Source organism: Chondrus crispus, genomic scaffold (genome assembly GCF_000350225.1).
Source record: "Chondrus crispus Stackhouse genomic scaffold, scaffold_249, whole genome shotgun sequence".
In the NCBI taxonomy this organism is placed as follows: Eukaryota; Rhodophyta; class Florideophyceae; order Gigartinales; family Gigartinaceae; genus Chondrus; species Chondrus crispus.
The window spans coordinates 58442-63616 of record NW_005179127.1 but is presented as its reverse complement, the minus strand read 5'-3'; positions in this window follow the sequence as shown (position 1 = coordinate 63616).

Below are 5175 nucleotides of genomic sequence, written 5' to 3'. Positions count from 1 at the left end.
ATGCGATGGCCCCCTGACCTCATCCGGTTCGTTTCTCGCTATGCAATCTTCATATCGCGTTCTCGTTCAAACTCAACAAATGCGTAGTCTCTCAAAACTCCCTCTCAATCTAATGGCATAACAGTTGCCACAGGGCCATATGCCTCGAATGCATCCTGCAATGACTTCTCCACCATGGTAAAGGGCAGATTAGCAGCAAAGAGCGTGCAATACGCAGTTTTTGTCTTTGCAGAATCGTCGCTTTTTGGGTCCCATTGGTCTCCTCTCGTTTTTAACGATTTCCGAGGCCTTCTTCAACGCGGCGTTCCGAACACGCCGCCTTCTTTGAGCAGGTGTTTCAAAGGGTGTCTCCAGCTTGCTCTCACTTTCATCAGCCATTTTCGTATCGAGGGGTTCAGGGGGAGAGGAGAGAGGAAGAAGGACGAGGCGGCGACGGCGTCTCGCGGGACAACTCTGCAGCTTCCATTGCGGCGGGGACCACTGCAGGACTTGAAAATGGATAAGATGTGGGCGAGTGCAGTAATGATGCGGATAGGAAGCGTAAATATCACCACCCGAATCCGCCCCTAGGGGTGAAGGCGGGAGAAGGAAGAGAAGAACGACTGCGGGAAGTGCAAGAGAGGATGGCGAGCGATCCGTTTTTGGGGAGAGCGCAGGCTGTTCACTTGCCACACGCTCACGCGGCGTGGCACGTATGCCCGAGTCATAATACTGATCCATGGAAATAAATGTCCTTATTACATAAAAAATCACATCCCGTTGCGCTGCGCTGCGCGTTGGTGTGCCGCGCGCTGGACACAGATCGCCTGCAGAGCGAGTGTACAAAAAGAAAAATATGACTATGACACGAAAGTTAATTCCCGGAGACTCCCTGGGGGCTTGTCACTGCGCCCGCCCGCATCGCTTCGACCACGCCTGCTGCAGCTCCTGCCCGGGTAGCCCGCCCACCTCACCGACGCCCGTCCGTTTGGCGTCGCCCGCGCGCTTGCCATCGGCCGCCGGCTCGTCGACCGCCGCTCCCGTATCTATACCGCCGCGCAAGCGCTACGCCCGCTCGCGACCCGACCTTCCACACCGCGCCCACCCCCGTTCCCTCCAAAATTGGCCTCCCTTTCCAGCCTGCAGTCGCAACGGCGCGTCCTCGGCTCGCCCGTGCCGCTCGAAGCCGTCGCGCTCCCAGCCTCTGTGCCTTCATCCACGTCTTGACAAACTGCTTATTGTACAGCTCAAACTGTGAGACATTCATCTCGTCGACCATTTCAGAGCTCCAAGTTTCGCCGCCTAACGGTCCCCCGAGCACCCCCTCAACCGACGCCACCGATCGCAGAAAGCAAATTCAGGTACTCACGCAACCGTCTACGAATGTAGTCATCCAGCCCGACATACGCCCCCGACGACGAGACAGACGCCGACGACGTGCCCGCCGAAAAAGTCAAGTCGCGCATGAATCACCGCTCGACGCACGTAATGCGACACAGCGGGTCGATACTCCCCGACACCGACACCTTGCCCGTCGTCAAATTGACCAGTGCGTCCACAATAGGCACTCCGCCGTTCCGCGGAGGCCGTCTGGGCGCTTGGAACCGGGGACGGTTTCCCGGGCGTAGACAAACGACAAGTGTCTCCATTCCCCGGCGACGGCGTCGACGACACTAGGACAGAAGAGCTCTTCGAGCCGCGAATCGGCGTCTGCTACTTGGGCGTGGGCTTCCCCGAAGGCCGCGTCGGCGTGGAGCTAGACTTTTGCAAAATGCGTGGGCAGTCTGCACGAGCGGAGACTCCGTCTTCGCGGCGGCGGCCTTCTTCGCGGCCGAGGCGGCGGTCGACGAGAGTTGCAAGCCCACGTTATGCGAGGTGCCTATACGGCAGGCCCTCCTAGATTGATTCGGAATGAGCTCTGCCACGAGCAGCAGTGAGGCGTACGGCTGGAGAATGACGCGATCGCCGTGTCCGAACAGGGCGAGCGGGAGGCCGAGGGCAGCGGAATCGGGCCCGTGGTCGAGCGGGGGCACGGCGGGGGCAATGGTATCCAGGGCGCCGATGATGTGTGAACACGGGGGAGTGTGCTCTTGGGATGAGGGTAGAGCACTCTGACTCAAATATGCTAAAAATATCACATTTCACTGTACCTGCACTCCCAAATTATTCATTTTTCTGCTAGGGAGTTTAGCGCTACTCTTGTAGTCTCGTTCCGCACGATTTCGCCACGTCGAACTGCGAAACTGTGGTTTGTGTTCTTGTTCAGTTGCGCGGAGAATGACTGAAGGCAACATTGTCCGGTGTCTGCCTCAGGTAGTTTTTGAAAAGACGAAGAAGGCGCCGTTGCCCTTGTCATTTTATAAGGGCTTGCGATCCGCGCGCGGTATCTTTTATCAATATTATGTCAGATCGAAGAATGGGTTGCAAGACGATATGAAGGATTCCATCTTTTGGACTTAGGAGAGAGCTTGTCCATGACATCTCGCGTAAAGTGTCCACGGCTTCCAGAAAATCTTGAAGGCTACGAAGAACAGCAACAAACCCTCTCACGCGGCGTTTGTTCGAATCAACAAACATGACACCGCCGCTGTCAACTGCAGCTTGCTGATGTAATGTAGGGTAGATGTAGGACCAAAGAGACGGCCATTTCGAAGAAATGGACTCATTTCTCCAATTCAAAGCACTTCTCCTAGCAAACCGCAACCATTTCTAGTAACTCGACGCTTATGTTTCTCACGATTTTGGCCCAGTCACATAGGTCATGCATTCCTACGCCGCATGCTGTGCACGAAAACGAAGTTTCCAATCCCGGAAAGCGACAATGCTTCTCCCCAATCCCACAGGACATTCCTTCTTTCTCCTTTTCGTTGTCGGTTTCCTTTATTCCTCTCCGAGTACATCGCTCCAGTTTCCTTCGCTTGAAGGCTTGGTCTTGAACAGATGCGACTAACCTCCTTTTTGCCGCTTTGAAAATTTCCGAGTCATGTTCTAACGCGACGTATTGGATACCTAAGTCCAAACATGCCAAACCCATGGACATAGAGCCTGCTCTAGGATTATAACAGATACCTGCAGGTTTGCATCATTGCTCGAGAATAGATACACTGAGATCCTTTTCAATGTCTCTAACTTTAAGGATTTTGCCTTGTTCACAGCAGAGGGGATTTCGCGATTGTTGTACGTTTGTGACACAGTTCACCCACGACGGAAGGGTTGAGCTTCTGTAACCTTTTGCAAATGAGTAATGATGCTTTTGCCTGCGATCTGGTGATCTCCAGAATACTGCTGCGATGAAGCCTGACTCTTGAGGGTGCTGTGATAATGTCTTTCTCTTGATTGTTGACGGATCCTGTATGTAAAGCATGGGATGCTTCATCATTTCCATGCCCTCCGCACATACAACTGAAAAAAGCTTCGAGAAGTGAATAAAATTGCACACGATATAGCACACGCCGCTCTGTTTCATCGCCATACCGCAGTGACGTACAACCTGTTTCAGGCAGTCCTCATTAGATTCATCATCTTGTAGAACAGTCATGACCATATCGGCTTTCCCCTGCACCATTTTCCACTCATCGTGTTGTGTCATGAAGTCCTCAAGTGTAGCGTGCACAATCTTCCACCCAACCGGTAGTAATTGAGATGCCTCAATTACTGACGCTGCCTCTGCAACTGATTCAACTGTGTAGTATAACACCCCCCAACGGAGAGGGGTGTATACTTAGCTCGACGTAGACCCGTACGAGGGGCGAGAAGACGGGGAGAACACACAGCTAACGAGACAGGGAAGCGGGCCCTGGTAGCGTGGTAGAGCGGGACGGTCGGGGACGAGCGTACGCGCGGGCCGATCTACGCCTCGACGCCCGGAGCAGCGCTGGGTAACGTACCAGCGCTGACGGGCGGAGGCGGATCTAGGCTCGTTCGCGTACGCAGCTGTCCCCTACCCGCTTTGTCCCGGTTAACGCGCGCGAAGGCGGATCGCGCTCGTTAGTTAAGCTGGAAGACGGACCTAGGCGGTAGGTCGTGGACAAGTCCGTGCTTGTCCCCCTCCCCCGCCGCCGGTCGCGCTCGTATTTATTGTATACAACGCGTCTATCATAATACTACAGTACTGGTGCGCTGTAGTAACCTACTGTAGCGCGGGTCGCCCCGCGCTGTAATGCTGTCAGCCGTCGGGGCTGACAGCACACGTGTGAGACTCGTACTGTACGTGCGGTGGTACGCCCCTCCTACACGTGTACGCGTGTGGTCGCGTGTCCCCCGTACACGTGGGGGTACACGTGTGCCCGTGTGTGGTTCGTATTGATCTGATCTAAATCTAATCGCGAACCGCCGTTATGCCACACGGCCCCCTCCTCAAGAGTGAACGTCCGCGTTCACCCTTGAGGAGTGAGAGAGTCATGTCCGACTCGGTCGCTTCCCGAGCCTCGGCCCTGTTTCCCTTTGATCCGGCGTTCTCTTCGGCGCCGTACGCCGATCGACACATCTCCGTCCGCGCCTCGGTCCTCCCCCTTACGCGTTACTCTTCGATCCAATCCGCCTTTCCCCGCAATTCGGCGTCGTACCCTCGATCTCTTCGAAGTCCCGTTTTGCTCGCGCGTCCTTCGGAGGCCGACTCCGTTGCGGCTTCATTCTCGATCCATCGTCCTCCTTCCTTAGGAGGTGTCCCGTCCCGCACGCCGCGTTGCGCTATCTCTACATCCCTGCTGCGTTCCAACCTGCCCTTCGCGGACGATTCCCCCAGTTGGGGTACTGTACGCGTGAGGTTAATCGTCCCTCTTGCGCGTGTGTTATTATGGCCACGCCCACTTCGTTTCACTCTCCCCCTCATCCTCGGGTGCAAACACCGTCCCGAATCGCTCGCGGTTCTGCACATTTGGCACCCGTGCCGCCACGAGCGCCGCAATCGTCTTCACCACCGCATATGCGACATTCTTCATCGGCAGCAGTTTGAGCACCGTCATACGACTGCAACCCTGATCATTGGCAAGATCGATCTCTCGGGTCCCTCCCTTACGGCGGCGTTATGCCGGAAGACCCTATTCCTATTCCTTACCCTTAGAAAATGCGTCACAAAATCCGCGACAAAGAGCATCCGCACGCTGTCCTCTTGTCGACCACTAAACCGTCGACACCAAAACACATCCATGTCCTGTCGCGTGGAGGTCACAAAAGCGCGCTGCAACTCCTGCCGTA